A 17,510-nucleotide genomic window follows, 5' to 3' on the forward strand; every position below is an offset into this window, starting at 1 on the left:
CGACAACAAAAGTGCAATTGACCTCTCAAAGAACCCAGTTCAACACAGCAGGATGAAACATGTCAGCATAAGACATCACTTCATCAGAGATCATGTACTCAAGAAAGAAATCAAGCTGACTTATGTGCCAACAGACGAGTAGCTTGCTGATATCTTTACAAAGCCTCTAGCACGAGAGCAATTTAGCATACTGAGAGAAGCAATTGGTATGTTTAATCCTTTTCAGTAAATTTATGTGCATAAATGATGATTGAATGCTGAATGAATTACATGCTGAATGATTTATTGTTTGTTGAGTATGTCATTGAAACTGACTGAATATACAATACTGAGTAATCTTGCACACTGAGTAAATTAGTTTTCGAACTTGAACTAAAAACCATCCTTAAAGAATGCACTGACTACTTAGAATATGAAACGTTTATATCAACAAACGCTAAGTAAAAGCACTTATTAGCATTTAATGTCACTACACGCGAAGTGACACCTGTACTGCGCATGCGCCGAATAACGTCTTAATAGTGTCATAAGTGTCAGGGTTTCTGCCGATTGGACAACCTAGAGCAAAACTGGATAAAATTCAAACGGAACCCTAAACCATAAAATCTATAAATAGTAAATACTAACCCACTACCCTCGTCACATATACATTGGACCCTAAAAAAGCTTCTAAATTTTCCAAAGAGCTTCAAAACTTCAAAAATGTCTTATAACGAAAGTTATTTCTCTCCAACTCTCAAATCCTCTGACCAGGCTGGTCCTTCAACTAGCCTAATGAGAAAAATGATCAAAGTACTCTCTTGGGCCAAGAATCAAGAGGTACTAAGGAGTCGATTCTTCCATCCTGATTTCATCTCTTCAGAGACTCCATTCTGTGAATGGATCAAAAACAACAAATGGACAGGTCTCTTCTCTCTTTCCGGTCAAACCTATCCCACAATGGTGAGAGAGTTCTACTCCAACCTGCATGTTGATGCAGATGACTCTGACTACCTAGAGACCACAGTCAAGGGTCAAAAGATAGTGATAACCCCTGAATATCTAGCCACATTGCTAGAGATACCAAATACAGGGATTCAGTTCAGGACAACAAAGGAGCCGATACCAAAAGCCATCGCAGAAAAGATGAAGGGGTTCTGTAAACCCAGAAACTACAAGGGAGAAGTACCCAGCATCTGCATGGGCAAAAATCAAAAGATGGCCCACTTCTTGCTGACCAACTTTATCTTCCCTAAACTCAGCTCTCCCTCATCTGCCTCTAACTTTGAACAGTGTTTCATCTGGCATATGCTGACCAGCACTCCATTCAATCTACCTGTATTTCTGGTAGGAGCCTTTCAACGAAGTGGAAGGAAGCTCCGTTTAGGTTCTCTCATCACCCGGATAATACAAGACCAGAACATAGAAACTGTTGATGAAATAAGTTCAACAGGAACTGCTATCACAGCACGTCTGCTGAATGGACTATCACACAGCCAACACCTGAAAGGGTATGATGAAAATGAAACCTCTGAGGAGGAGGATCCTATGGCTGAGGGTGAGCAACCCATTGGAGAAATGGAAAATCTGACAAACCTGGATGCCATTATAGATGATGTTATGGCTGAAGCTGCACACACTGCTGAGGGTACAGAACCAACCAATGAACCTCAAACTGAGAATCCTTCTACTGTGCCATCTGAGATTGCTGAAGCTGAGAAGAAGAAGAAAAAGGGAGCCTGCTCGAAGGATATTCGTACTGTCCCGAGAAAGGTAAGGCTGATGGAAAGAAACAAGAGGAAAGCTGATCAGGACCCAGCTGAGTCAGCTGAGAAGAAACTGAGAACAGAAGCAGAATCTGTTCTTGAGCCCCACATTACCCAAGAGGGGTCTCCACAAAAACAAGCCTCTGTTCCTCCAAATGAGAAACAAGCCAAAACCCCTGCGAGTCCAAAAGAGGCTCCACTCCCACCTCAAGCTCAAAGCAACTCAGCACCTGAGGTCAACACGCCTTGTAGTCCTGTCACTACACAAGGCACTCAGTGTGAGCCCACTCCTGCCAAATATGCACATCTAGGTGCCACTGAGTCAGGACGGCGTGTCATCGCCTCAGCTAACACTCTGCTTCAAAAACAAGCCCATCCTCCACCAACTCATGCTCAGTCCTCTCATCCACCTGTCACTCACCATATTCTGCGTGAAATCCATGATTTGATCAATCACTTCTCCTCTGTCCAGCTGCAGCCACCACCACATGCTCAACTGACCAAAATGACCGAACTCATGCTGACTATGGTCAGTCACATGAATTCCTTGGAGGGTCAAATACGTGTGCTGCAGGATCAGGCCAATTCTCCTGCCCCTACCGTTGATTTGCCTACTGCTGATGCTGGCAAAACGGGGGAGAAAAGTGGCAACTAAGGAGAAGGAACTCTAAGTGAAAGAAACTAGAGACTCTAAGTGAAAGAAACTAGAGTGTTAGAAGTTAGGAAGAAGAAGTTTATTTTGTTATTTCGTTATCTTGTTTTGTAATGTTTTTCTTGTTTGTTGTTTTGTTTTAAACAATATGCCTAACTTCTGAAATACTTGCATTCGAATTTAAATTATTGATTATTCATCCATCAAATGCCAAGTATTATATAAATGCATGATGCATATAAATGTTTGAACTATCCAATGCATCTTTAACATTGATAGGATTTTGGGTGGCACAGTAATAAATCACCCTGTCTGTAGGTGACTTGACTTCAACAGGAAGAACTGCTTCGGCCCCATAAACCAGCGAGAAGGGTGTTTCGCCTGTCGCTGCCTTCACCGAAGTTCTGTATGCCCATAACATATGCGGTATCTCATCCACCCAACCCGTTTTCTTATCACCGAGTCGCTTCTTGATGCCCTGAATCATGGCTCTGTTGGTAACCTCTGTCATACCATTCGATTGGGGATGATTCACGGAGGAAAAATGATTCTTGATCCCCATGCTTTCGCAATATGCTTTGAATTTGACACAGTTGAACTGGGTACCATTATCGGTTATGAGCATTTGCGGGATTCCAAACCGCATGATAATGTTCTCTCGTAAGAACTCAATCATTCGCTCAGGCGTTTGAGCGGTTACTGCCTCTGCTTCTACCCATTTGCTGAAGTGGTCCACCGCGACTACCAAGTACTTCCTTTTCCTTGTTGCTTCTGGGAACGGGCCCACTATATCGATCCCCCACGTTGCGAATGGCCACGCCGTCATTATAGTGACTTGTTCGGCTCCAGGGACATGCTTTTCATTCGCATGGATTTGACAGCTGTGACATTCCGCTACGATTTTCTGGGAATCCTCCACCACCTTTGGCCAATAATAGCCCATCAACTTGACTTTTCTTGCCAATGTTGCGGATGCCTCATGTGCACCACAAATTCCTTCATGAAGTTCTCTCAGCACGTAATCTCCTTCGTTGCGGCTAATACATTTCAGCCATGGACATGTATATGATTTCCGGTACAAAGTCCCATCTCGAATTGAGTATCTCGCTGACTACCCAATTAGCTTTCTGGCCAAACTTTTATCAACCGGCAAATCTCCATTTTCCAGATATTGGCGGATGGGCATCCGTCAATCTTCATCATCTTCTAGCTCTTCGATGACCATAATCTGATCGGCTTCGAATGCTAGTGACGACCTTATTTCCAAATTACATGCTTTTTGACTCCATGGGTCCCTACTTGCCGCCGCTTTTGCCAACTCGTCAGCCTTCTTATTCTGGCCCCTTGGAACATGTACCATCTCCCAGATGATTCCTTTATGTGTTAACTCCTGCGTCAATCTACTAACAACCTGATGATATTTGACCAGATCTTCCTGTTTCACCAGATAATTCTTTGTGATCTGATTTATCATAAGCTTAGAGTCGCTGTAGATTACCACTCTTTCTGGCATAAGTTCATTAATCAATTTCAATCCGCATATCATTGCCTCATATTCTGCAGCATTGTTAGTAGTTTTGAATGTTAACTTTGCTGCATAGTATAGGCGAATAACGTCCGGACCTTTGATAATGACTCCTAGTCCAGCCCCATCTGCGGATAATGCCCCATCTGTGAACATACTCCACGCTTCTTTTTGTGTTTTTGGACATTCGTTTTCATCCCACGTGAACTCATTCACGAAATCGGCAAGTACTTGACTTTTTAAAGCTGGTCTTCCTTCATAACGAATGTCGAATTCTCCCAAGCGAATTGACCATTCCATTAATCGTCCGGATGCGTCAGGTTTCTGCAATACCTTTCGCATTGGAATTCCAGTTCGCACAATAATAGTATGCGCCTGGAAATATGGCTTCAACCTATCCGCCGTGGTTATCACCGCGAGGGCCATTTTATCTAACCTCGAATATCGAAGTTCTGCATCCTTCAAGACTTTACTCACATAGTACACCGGATACTGTTGCCCTTCTTCTTCTCGCACCATTACGGTGCATATCACCGTGCTGGTGACAGATACATAAAGAAATAAATCTTCTCCATCCACTGGCCTGCTCATCAAGGGTGGATAACATAGTAATCGTTTTATCCCCTCGAATGCTTCTTGACAATCCGGCGTCCACTCGAATGAATCGCCCTAATGCCACCAACCGCCCATTGAGTCATTGTACGTCCCTTATGCTCTTTGGGGTCTTCATCTCCATCACCGCCTTAACCTTCTCAGGATTCGCCTCAACTCCTTTGCCACTAACAATAAAACCCAGGAATTTTCCTGCTCTCGCCCCAAACGTGCATTTCTCCGGGTTTAATTTGAGGCCATATTTGATCAGTACTTCCAGAATTTCTTTAATATCATGCGGATGATCTTGCATTTTTTTGCTTTTAATGATCATGTCATCTACATAGATCGAGAAGTTCTCACCTGATTTGTCTGAAAAGATCTTGTTCATCATCCGTTGATATGTTGCTCCCGCATTTTTCAGTCCAAAGGGCATCACCTTGAAGCAATAAGTCACTTGATAAGTTATGAATGACGTCTTGATCTCATCCGCTTTCTCCATTGGTATCTGGTGGTAACTGGATTTCACATCGGTGAATGACAAAGCTTCAAATCCCGCAGTCCCATCTACCAATATATCAATGTTAGGTAGCGGATACATATCCTTCGGACAGGCTTTATTCAAATCTTTGAAGTCTACACACATTCTGTAGGTTCCATTTGGCTTTTTAACCAGCACTACATTAGCTAGCCATTCTGGATAAGTAACCTCTCGGATTGCATGTGATTTCAGCAAATCCGCCACTGCTTTTTCAATCGCCTTCTGCCGCTCTGGAGCGTGTCCCCTCTTTTTCTGCCGCACCGGGGTTGCACTTTTATCCACATTCAATCGATGTGTTGCTATTTCTGGACTTATCCCCTTCAGTACTTCATCTGGAGCGGCGAATGCCGACTCGCATTGGATCAACACTTCAGTAATGGCCTTCTTCATTTCTTCTGGAAGTCCTGCCGCTATTCTTACCTTCTTGTCATTTGAAATGGAAAATAACTCTGTTTCTCCTAACGCCTCAGTCGGCAACTTCTCGTCAACTTTATCTTCTTCGTCTGGCTTTGTTTCAAGTGACAATGTATAAGCTTGTTAAGATATAAGCTGATCACCCTCAAGAATGACTCGCCCTTGGTGTGTTGGCAGATGCAATGTCAAATGCTTCATTGAAATGAGCGACTCCGTTTCCGATAGGAACGGACGCCCTAGAATTATATTATAGGCCAACTGAAGATCAACAATTGCGAATTCCAGATTACCTCTCCACTTTAGGTTCTTATCACCCATTTCTGTTTCCAGCACAACCTGTCCATTTGTTTGAGATGATTGACCTCCAAAACCAGTTACATCCATGAAAGTATGTTCTACTCGCTCGTCATGAATTCCCAAGTGGTTGAACGCAGTTTGAGTAATAACATTGCAAGAACTGCCCGTGTTTACAAGGACTCGCCTGATTTCCCATCCTTCAATGGCCACCGTGATCACCAACGCATCCGCACGCAGCTCCGTGATTCGCGCAAATAGATAATTGAGGGCATCCCCCCTACTTGTGTTGCTTTTTCGCTGTTCACGGCGAGATCTTTTTGTTGGGGGCTCATAGATTCCGCCAGCTATTACGTTAATCACCCCCTTTTTCTGCTTCTTCTCTGGTCTTGCTTGTGTTTCATGTGGGACTATTGTTTTGTCATCAGTCGCTTCTTTTCTAACAAATTGACTTAGCTTGCCTTTCTCGATCAACTTTTCGATCTCCTTTTTCAATTCGTAGCAATCATTCGTGTCATGGCCATTCAACCTGTGGAATATACAGTATTTATTAGGATACCACCCCAAACTGGTTCGACCTTTCGCCTCGGGAAATTGGACATCTTTCTTTAGGGGGTTCTTTTCAATCCAAAGTAACACTTCATGGCGAGTCGTGTTCAATGGTGTTTGATGTCCCCCTTGAAAGGAGCGTTCACCTTTTCGGACAAAATTACCCTTGGATTGGGTTTGATTTTGATGGCGCCGATTGTCTGAAGTGGATCTAGCCGCATCTCTCTCTCGCCTGGTTTGAGCTCTATGCTCCCTGTTAACATCATCCACCTCCATGAATTCCTTTGCTATTTTCATTAGTTCAGCCACCGTACGTGGCTTATTGCGAATGATTTCCTCCCGCATGCTCCAGTCTGTGGTTCCATCTGCCATTATGTTGCGAATGCTCATGATATCTGGATTCTGCAACCGCACCAGGATATCATTAAATGCCACGACAAATTCCCTCAGTGAAGTGTAATTTCTCTGTTTGATCTCTTTTAGCTGTCTGTCCGTCACGTCCGCTGCTTTACAACCCACAAACTTTGCACAGAAATCACGACTGTACTGAGTCTAGTTGTGAATAGATTCGGTGGGTAGAGATCGGAACCAATCGGATGCTGCTCCACCCAAAGTGGTCGAGAACAATCGACAAATTATGCTTTCGCTTGCTCCTGCAACATCCATTAACTCTCTATAGTTCCTGACATGCGCCTCAGGGTCAGAATTTGGATCTCCATAATATTTAGGTATCGCCGGTGCTTTTATTCTGTGATCTGGAATAAATTCCCGCAACGATGGGGCAAAAGGCGAATCACTCTGCACTACTGCTCTCGCCCTAGGGGTGTACCCCATTCGCTCCATCATGTTTCGCAATTGATCTTCCAATTCAGCATTGGGTTCCCGCCGAACTTCTTCCATCCGCTGCTGGTGAATTCTGGGTGATATCCACCTACCATACTGTGTTGACACTTGTTCTTGTTGTGGGTCTAACCGTTGTCCAGTTATAGGATCAAAATTCCAAGTGTGCTCCCGCCCAGACATATTCGCTCCAGATGTCACCAACTCTGAATGTCTGTGAACAAAGGGCTCCGTTTGTTGTAGCGGAAAAATTCCTTGCATTCCTGACATCGGTTGGGATGCTTGCCAGGTCGGATGGATCGTCATATTAGGATCTTGGTGCGAATAGTCGCCTGGATTGCCATGTGGTGTCATGCGACTACTCTGACCCACCCGATTTATCTCTCGAGACGACTGCGGAAGCGTAGATACGGCAGGAATAGTTGATGGTTGTGTCGAGGTGACAACGTGTTCTTGAGGGGCAGCCGCTATGGCGGTATTGTGATCAGCGACTGCAGTTAATAAACTAATCATTCGATCTCCCGCCGCTTGGCTCATATTCGCAGCCAAGACCTGTCCTGCCATTTGTACGAACTCACTATTCGACATCTCCATCTCAGTTTGCACTTGGACCTCCAATAATGGACTCAACTGTCCTGAAGGATTCGACGAGCTGGGTATTACAGGCTGTGTACTCGTAGGCTGCAAACTCACAGTCCGTGGACCTCTTGAGTTCATACTAGTTGATCTGGTTGTAACTCCGGTTGTACGTGATGGTTCTGACATGTTCTTGGTGTACCTTTAACCAGATGTTGGTAAAAAAAAAGGGTCCACGCTCACCGCACCAATTGATAACTTGCCGAATTTGATTGGACGATCCTCGTTGTAATTACCTGCAAAACAAAACCGGAGACAGGATCTCCGGGAAAACTCTCCGATGATCAAGTCAGTTTTATATGGAATTTAGTAGATCGATAATCGTATAGAGGATTAAAAAATGCGAAGCCACCTCTCTCCTAGCTTCCTTATCTCTTTTATAAGCACCTCCAGGTAACCGCCTTCGGTGGTTACCCCTCCTGTGCCACGTCCCCCACGTGGTCATATACGTGGTCCTTTATAACCGTTTCTCTGAGTGGGTGGTTTAGTGTCTTATTAGGATTTTGGGCGGTTAGCCCTTTCCTTTATTAGGAGCCCATTCAACTTGAACCGTGGGCTTAAGTTATCGTGGGTTGGGCCCGTGTTTTGGATTCGGGTTGGGCCCGTGTTTTGGATTCGGTCCAGTTGGCTTCGCGAATCATCACATAGAGATCAGTATCTTTCACAACATTGCTACTGACTCGACCAAAAAGGCTATGACAGAGGAATTTCTGTAGATACAACATGGAATTAGAATTGATGGATTTGTTGAAGGCAAGACGTGGATTGAATCGCCAAAATCCTGTTAACATCCTCCATATATCTCTAGAAGTCATATCCCTTCCAGGATGGTGTTGAGTTGCGTCTCGGGGTGGAAATCCAAACCAATTATGAAGTTCTGGATATTCAAAAGTGAATACCTGCCCCTCACAACGAAAACTGAGACGAACACGTCTCTTGTTGACGAATCGAACAGTGGATAAATATTCCAGAACCCAATTTCCAATTTTAGGAAATTTCATAGAAACAAATTTGGTCCATCCCAAATTAGTAAGATAGCGATCAATGTCTTCGCTTATCCCGAGTTCCTCGTTCAGAAACTCGTCCATATACATCATGCCAAAGAATTGAGCATATCTGAATTGTAGAAAGCATTTCCCCTCGTCATGGTTATAAATTAGAAACCATGCACCATAACGATCAGAGATATCAACTTTCCTGCTTTGAGCAGAAGTGTGTTTTCGAACGTTTTTTCAAAGACTTAGTCATGTCTATGAGAGAGAAGAAAATGATGTCTGTAGGATTGATAATTTGAGAAAGAAATTCAGAAAGATGAAATGAAATGGAAGAAGTCTGATCCTACAGGAATATATAAGACCTAAAAGTGAAAGGTTGTGTTTGTTAAAAAGAAAAAGGTGCCAAAGTGATACCTCTTTGATCCAACTGACAGAAATTTTAAAGAAAGAAGACTGTAATCCCTTACAGTTATTTCAATTGCAAAAGACAGAAAATCTCAACTGAGATTTCCAAATCCTGGAACATGGAAAATCTCAACTGAGATTTCGTCATATTTAATTTCTCAATAACACTTAACACTTAATGAAATCATTTTCAAAACATGACTAAATTAAATTTTAATATTGACAAAACTCATTTGTACACAAAAGTAAAAAAAAAACTAAAATAAAAGTAAAAATGAATAAAAATAAATAAATTAAAAAAAATAGTAAAATAAAAATTATGAACATAAAATAAAAAAAAACTATAAATTATAAATATGAAAACTAAATAAATTAATTTTCATAGAATTTATCCACGGATTCAATTGCTTGAATTGGAGCTCCGTCGAAATAAATCTTGCAACGATTACCATTAACCTTAAATCGATCGCCATTGGACTTTTCTAGCTCCAAAGTTCCGTAATCAAATGTTTTAACAACCAAAACTGCTCCAGTCCATCTAGATTTTAGCTTACCTGGAAATAACTTTAATCTCGAATTAAAAATTAAGACTTTATCCCCAACATTAAAGTTTTTAATTTTGATTTTGGCATCATGCCACTTTTTAACTTTTTCCTTATAAATTCTTGCATTTTCGTAGGACAAATAGCGTAATTCATCCAACTAGTTTAAGTCGAACAAACGCTTTTTCCCTGCGCTTTGCAAATCATAATTAAGGGTTTTTATAGCCCAATATGCTTTATGTTCTAATTCAACCGGCAAATGACAAGCTTTACCATAGACTAATCTATAAGGTGTCATTCCGATAGGTGTTTTAAATGCAGTACGGTATGCCCATAATGCATCGTTAAATTTATGTGCCCAGTCTCTTTTAGAAGACGAAACTGTTTTCTCAAGTATCCATTTGAGTTCTCTATTTGAAATTTCTGCTTGACCATTCATTTGAGGATGGTACGGCGTAGAGATACGGTGGTGTACTCCGTATTTTTTCATAAGTGACTCAAAACTTCTATTTACGAAATGAGTACCACCGTCACTTACCATAACTCTGGGAACTCCAAATCGACAGAATATTGTATTTAAAAACTTAACAACTACTTTAGAATCATTTGTCGGGGTTGCAATTGCTTCAACCCACTTTAAAACATAATCTACGGCTACTAATATGTAATTTTTGCCAAAAGAAGTAGGAAAAGGACCCATGAAATCAATCCCCTATACGTCGAAGATTACAACTTCCAATATGTTCGTAAGAGGCATCTCATCTTTCCTTCCTATATTCCCGGTTCTTTGACATTTATCACAGCAGACAATAAATGAACGGACATCTTTAAACAGAGTAGGCCAAAAGAATCCGCATTCAAGTATTCTAGTTGCTGTTTTGCTTACGCTATTATGACCTCCGTAAGCGCTAGCATGACATTCCAACATTATAGAGTCATATTCAAACTCACTAACACATCTCCTAAGTATTCCATCGCCGCATGTTTTGAACAGAAATGGATCTTCCCAAAAATATTTCTTAACTTCTGAAAAGAATTTCTTCTTTTGCTGATGATTCAATCCATCTGGCACAACATGTGCAGCTAAGTAATTGGCTATATCCGCATACCATGGAGCTATGACACTTTGTACTTGCATGAGATGTTCATCGGGGAAATCATCTCAAATGCCTAATGTTTCACCGATGGGACCGTTTTCATCCTCAAGTCTTGATAGATGATCGGCGACAAGGTTTTCAACTCCCTTTTTATCTTTAATCTCAATGTCAAATTCTTGCAATAATAAAACCCATCTAATAAGACGCGGTTTTGCATCTTTCTTAGCAAATAAATATCGCAAAGCTGCATGATCTGTATAAATGATGACTTTGGATCCTAACAAGTAAGATCGAAACTTATCACATGCAAAAACTACTGCTAACATTTCTTTTTCAGTTGTGGTGTAATTTAACTGTGCACCGGACAATGTGTGACTCGCATAATATATAACATGAAGTTTCTTATCCTTCCTTTGACCTAATACACATCCTACAGCTAAGTCACTCGCATCACACATAATTTTAAAAGGTAGATTCCAATCGGGTTTCGATATTATAGGTGTACTGACTAAAGCCGTTTTCAAAGTATTGAAAGCTTGTAAACAATCCTTATTAAAATCAAAAGTTGAGTCTTTCATAAGCAAATTAGTAAGTGGTTTGGAGATTACAGAAAAGTTCTTTATAAACCTTCTGTAAAAACCTGCATGACCTAAAAATGATCTTACTCCCTTAACAGCGGTTGGTGGGGGTAATTTTTCTATAACTGAAGTCTTTGCTCTGTCCACTTCTAAACCTTTTTCAGATATCTTATGACCTAAAACAATTCCTTCGTCTACCATGAAATGACATTTTTCCCAATTTAATACTAAATTCGTTTCTTCACATCTAGACAACACTTTATCTAAGTTCTGTAAACATGCATCGAAAGAATCTCCATAAACTGAAAAATCATCCATGAAAACTTCCATTATATCTTCAATGAAGTCATTAAATATTGCTGTCATACATCGTTGAAATGTTGCTGGTGCATTACATAGACCAAAAGGAATTCTCCTATATGCAAATGTTCCGTAAGGACACGTGAAGGTTGTTTTATCTTGGTCATCCGGGTAAATGTAAATTTGAAAGAATCCGGAATAACCGTCTAGGAAACAATAAAATGCATGACCGGCTATCCTTTCAATCATTTGATCAATGAAAGGTAGAGGAAAATGATATTTCCTAGTTGCTTTGTTCAGGTTCCTATAGTCTATACAAACCCTCCAACCGGTGGTGGTTCGTGTAGGTATCAGTTCACCTTCATCATTTCTTACAACAGTTATGCCTCCTTTTTTAGGTACACAATGGATTGGACTAACCCATTCACTATCCGAAATAGGATAAATGATTCCATTGTCTAAAAGTTTAGTAATCTCATTTTTGACTACTTCTTTCATGTTTGGATTTAAGCGTCTTTGCATATCTGCTTTAGGTGGCTTATCCTCTTCTAAGTGAATTCTATGCATTACGATACTAGGATTAATTCCTTTTAAGTCTGAAATTTGCCATCCCATACTTCCTATCCTATTTCTAACAACTTCTTTCAATTTTTCTTCTTGATCATTTGTTAATTTGTTAGAAATAATTATAGGTAGAGAATCGCCTTCGCCTAAGAAAGCGTACCTCAAATGACTGGGTAACTCTTTAAGTTCTAATTTAGGGGGTGTTACAATTGAAGGCGGAACTGGTCCATCTTCTCGAATCAAAGGCTCTGGGTCCTTATCTTCTAATTTCTCACCTATTATAGGTTCAATTATTTCTTCACTAAGAATAACATCATTGACACATTCCTCGACTAAATCAAGTTTCATACAAGCGAATTCCTCCATAGGATATTTCATCGCTTTGTTCATATTAAACTCGATCTTATCTTCTCATATCCTTAAAACTACCTTCCCTTCCGACACATCTACTGGAGCGCGTCCCGTGTTCATAAACGATCCATCGAAAATTAAAGGGCAATTTACATCATATGCAAAATCTAATATAACAAAATCGGTAGGAAAAATAAATTTATCGACTTTGACTAAAACATCTTCAATTATACCATATGGTCTCTTAGTGGTTTGATCCGCTAATTGCAAAACCATATTGGTACGTTTGATATCTTCTTCTAAACCTAACTTGTTAAAAATAGACAACGGCATTAAGTTTATACTTGCTCCTAAATCACAAAGACAACTTGGGAATTCAATATCTCCCAACTTACACGGAATAGTAAAACATCCGGGATCTTTGAGTTTAGTGGGCAAATTACTTGACACGATTGAACTACAGTCTTCAGTTAACGAAATGGATGAAATTCCTTCCTAGCTGATTTTCTTTGAAATTAAATCTTTTAAAAACTTACCATAGTTAGGAATTTGTGTGATTGCATCCATGAACGTTAAATTGAAGTGCAAATTTTTAAGTTTATCCAAAAACATTAGAAGTTGTTTGTCATAGTCCTTATTTCGGACTTTATGCGGAAAAGGTGGTTTGGGTACAAAAGTTTTGGTACTTGTGTCAAATGGTGAAGTATTTGTCTTTAAGATATCTTCTTTGGATTTTGATAAATCAGTTCCTAGTAATGTTGCATCTTTGGGAATTTCTGGCCCTTGATAATTTTTCCCCAAACGAAGAGTTATAGCCTTCACATGCTCTTTCGGATTTTCTTCCGTATGGCTGGGAAGACTTCCCTCTTTTCGGGATGGAATTGATTTAGCAAGTTGACCAATTTGAACCTCCAAATTATGGATGCTAGATGAGTGGTTTTTAATAAGCTGATCGAATTTATTTTCGATCTGTTTAAAACCATCGTCGTGATTACTTATTTTTCCACTGATAGCATCTATAAACTTGTTGATTTTAGAAGATAAAGTGCTAATCGTATCTCTTGACTGGTTTTGATAATTAGTGGTACGATTTTGATTAGCACTTGCATTATTGTTATTGTTATCTTTCCAGTTAAAGTTAGGATGATTCCTCCATCCAGAATTATAAGTATTAGAATAAGGATTATTAGTTTGGTTTTGCCCTTGGACAAAATTTACCTGTTTGATCTCACTCATGTTTTCGTAATCCACATCTGTTTGGATTGGATTACCATTGGTATCGCGTGGTGCCATAAACTTGTCAATTTTGTGCGATAAAGCAGAAAATTGGGCTTGTAACATCGCGACTGGATCAAGTTCAACTATACCTTTAATTGATGATGAGGCTGAGGATGATGGTTTTGCCACCGGTATATGTCCACGTTCCGCGGGCCATATACTGCTGTTGATTGCCATTTCCTCCAAAAGCTCTCTCGCTTGGGCTGATGTTTTCTTCATAAATAGCCCTCCCGACATAGCATCTAATGAACCCCTAGTTGTAGGATTTAGTCCATTGTAAAATGTTTGCATTAAAAGTTCAGCGGGTAATTGGTGGTGTGGGCATAAATGTTGAAGTTCTTTAAAATGTTCCCAAGTTTCATAAAGAGTCTCATTATCATTTTGAGAAAAAGATGTTAACTCCTTTATGACTCTTGCGGTTTTTGCTAAAGGAAAATATTTCGATAAAAATGCTTGGGCTAATTGTTCCCAAGTGGCAAAAGTTGCGGCTGGCATAGAAGTTAACCATTCTTTGGCTCTATCCTTCAAAGTGAAAGGAAAGAGGCGAAGTTTGATTCCTTCTGCAGTCACATCTGGGATTTTAAAAGTGTCACAAATTTCAAGGAAATTTGTTAAATGGGCGTTAGGATTTTCGTTAGGTAACCCGTAAAATGTTACATTATTTTGCAACATATTAAGCAAAGCTGGCTTAATTTCAAATTGGTTTGTGGTGATTCTGGGTCTAACGATACTATTGGTTACACCGGCCACACCTGGCCTAGCGTAATCCATAAGTGTTGGTGGGTCTGCCATTTTTCTGGCTCGGTAAATGTTTTTACTGGAGTCTTATTTTTGTTTTTCTTGTTTTTCTTGTTCTTCCTAATGGTTTTCTCAATTTCTGGGTCTATAGGGTCTGGTACAATGCCTGAACTTCGAGAACTGCGCATGAACCTGAAATCTTGCACGAACCGAAACTACCTACAAAACAGAATTTGAAAAAAAAAAATAAATTAGTAAATGAAAATTATTAAATTATAAAAGTTAAAATAAGTATGTTTAAACCTAGATTCGAAATAAAACACGAAAATTTTAAAATTTTGTCAAAAATTTTGGCGTTCCCCGGCAACGGCGCCAAAAACTTATTGAGCGATTTCCGCAAGTGCACGGTATACGCTTGTAGTAATAAAAGATATCGAACCCACAGGGAACGCTTTTTAACTAAAACTTTATTTAATTCAGTTTTAATCACGTGTTTAGGTTTAATAAAAGAAATTCGTTTAATTGATTGAATTGCTTCGGATAAGTTAGGATTAGATAAGAATATTATATCGAGTTTAGAGAACAATTCCATCTTGAGATTTTGATTACAAGACAGATACTTCCGGAATTGGAATAAATAGAAGGTATAAAACTTATTTTCATAAAGCAAAGAAAAAAACTTCAACTTTTGAAAGACTATGGACATGTAATAATATAGGAATTTATTTAATTAAATGGCTTTGAACCGTAGAAATCTCTCTAGATCGGAGCAGATTGCTACCTTAATCAAACTAGTATTTTATGTCTGATAAGCCGCGATCAGCGATCATATCATCCATAAAAACTAAATCTGTCAAGTGTTCAACAAAGTTCTTATATGAATAAGATGGAATAGAACGTTTTAATAAAAACACCAATTTATCATTTTGAAAATCATTTTGTCAGAACAATATCAAAATAACAACAGAAAGAATGTATTGAATAAATAAGTATATCATTAATGAAATGTGAATCTTCACAAGTTAACAGAGAAGTAGAAACTTGGAGAGCATTGCAACGAAAACTTTGAGATCCGGGTTGTCAATCTTTCCCTCAAACTCCGTAGGTTTGTCAGACCCCATACGCTTCAGCCGTCAATTCTTCTCGCTGAATCTTCGGAATAGAGACTGGTCAGTCCACTACTAGAATGAAAACTTGTCTCTGATCAACCTTAGAAACTAAACTAATACTGTGTTTATAACTAATCTAATAACAACTTGTGCACATCAAGTTTGTTTACAGAAATGAAATCTAACTTTCTGATTCTTTTCTGAATCAGAAACTCAACATAATAACTTTCTTCTCTAACTTAACCAACCTCTTCAATTTCTGAAATGGATCACTTATTTATAGTTGTTGAAGGGTTGTAAATGATGGGTCGTGTCCGTTGGTGAAGAGTCATTTTTATCCAAACGAACAGACGCGTTTCTCGGATTAAAACATGTGAAATATGTGCAGAATGCTTCGCTGTCACGACTGAGATTCTGAAAATCTCAGTCGCGACAGGGGGTACAGGGGCGAGTTGAAGATTTCGTTCTTCTTCCGTGATGCCTTTCGTAAGTCGCGACTGAGATTATGAAAATCTCAGTCGCGACAGAGACTTGTCTCCCTGTCTCCTCGACTGCTTCTCGTCCTCCTTGAGCGTTCTTCTGACTGATATGCATTCTTGGTACGTTTTTTAGGTTTTTCCTCCATTTTAGCTCCGTTTTAGCTCCTATTTGGATTTAACCAAATAATTAAGTACCTTGCATCAAAGAAGTAAATAAAGACGTAAAAGTATTCCAAATGAATATAATTAGCACGATTTCAATGTAAATTTAACGTATTTATATATGATATTTTAGGTATATTTTAAACTTAACAAGAATATTGATGGCCGGAATAACCACCTCGACCACGACCTCTACCACGATTAGTATTCCTGACTAAATAGTTCACTGATGGAGAAAAGGTTGAAATCGAACTTTCTCTTGACAACTGTTGTTCTTCACTTAATAAGAGCCTAGTTAAGTCATCAAAGGAAATTGGCTCAAGATGAGCCTCAATTGCATGAACAAATGGTCTATACGCCACACCAAGACCATCAAGGGTAGAAGAAACAAGATCATCATCAGAAATAGGTTGTTGTTGTTGGTCCCGTATAACATGACAAGGTTAGTTCCAAGGGGGGGGGATAGGAACTATTTAAAATTTTGTCCGTTAAGGCTGACTTCTTTTCTTAAGAAAAGGTTTACACAGCGCCGCTAAGTAGTTTTAAGACACAAGCTTAGTCAACTTGTGACTAAGTCTGTTTCTTTGCTTGAGTCAGGAGATAACACTTAGAGTCTATTCCTGAACTCAGCTTCTTAGTGCACTCAACTCAGCGTGAGTTCGTTACTTAGTCAGTTTTATAGCAAGTAATATATAAAGGAGTTTAAGGGTTAGAAATATGTTACTCAGCAGACATATCCTGGTTCGGCCTCTCCGCCTACGTCTAGTCCCCGGAACGCGTTCCGAGCTTTTTGAATTCTCTACTGAGCTCTTTAAAGGTAGAGCATGAAACCTTTTACAATAGAAGCTGAGTATACAAGAGTACCTTCCTCTATACCTCTACTTACTCCTATAACTAGCGCTGAGTACTATAACCGAGTACTCAGCTTCTCCTTTCTATTCTTCTAGAAATGATAAAGTGTTTGTCCTAAACAACAATTGCTAAGACACTTTAGATGAATTGAAATCACTCTAGACTTTTACACAATGATTGGAAATTGGTGTAAGATTTTTGCTTTGCTTTTCTCACAGAACTTCAAGTATGAATTTGGTTAGCGTTTCGACTAATTGAAAATCTGCATTGAAT

At 39.6% G+C, this 17,510-nt stretch overlaps 2 non-coding genes across 2 annotated transcripts; one reads left to right on the plus strand and one right to left on the minus strand.

Moving 5' to 3' along the window:
• Positions 1-14,204: 14,204 nt before the first annotated feature.
• On the plus strand, positions 14,205-14,311 carry LOC136204360 (small nucleolar RNA R71). The gene has a single exon (XR_010675203.1). It is a non-coding gene; the product is annotated as a small nucleolar RNA R71 (small nucleolar RNA).
• Positions 14,312-16,656: 2,345 nt separating this feature from the next.
• Positions 16,657-16,795, minus strand: LOC136204465 (small nucleolar RNA Z247). Its single transcript, XR_010675308.1, has one exon. It is a non-coding gene; the product is annotated as a small nucleolar RNA Z247 (small nucleolar RNA).
• Between the last annotated feature and the right edge of the window lie 715 nt (positions 16,796-17,510).

Source organism: Euphorbia lathyris, chromosome 8 (genome assembly GCF_963576675.1).
Source record: "Euphorbia lathyris chromosome 8, ddEupLath1.1, whole genome shotgun sequence".
NCBI lineage: Eukaryota > Viridiplantae > Streptophyta > Magnoliopsida > Malpighiales > Euphorbiaceae > Euphorbia > Euphorbia lathyris.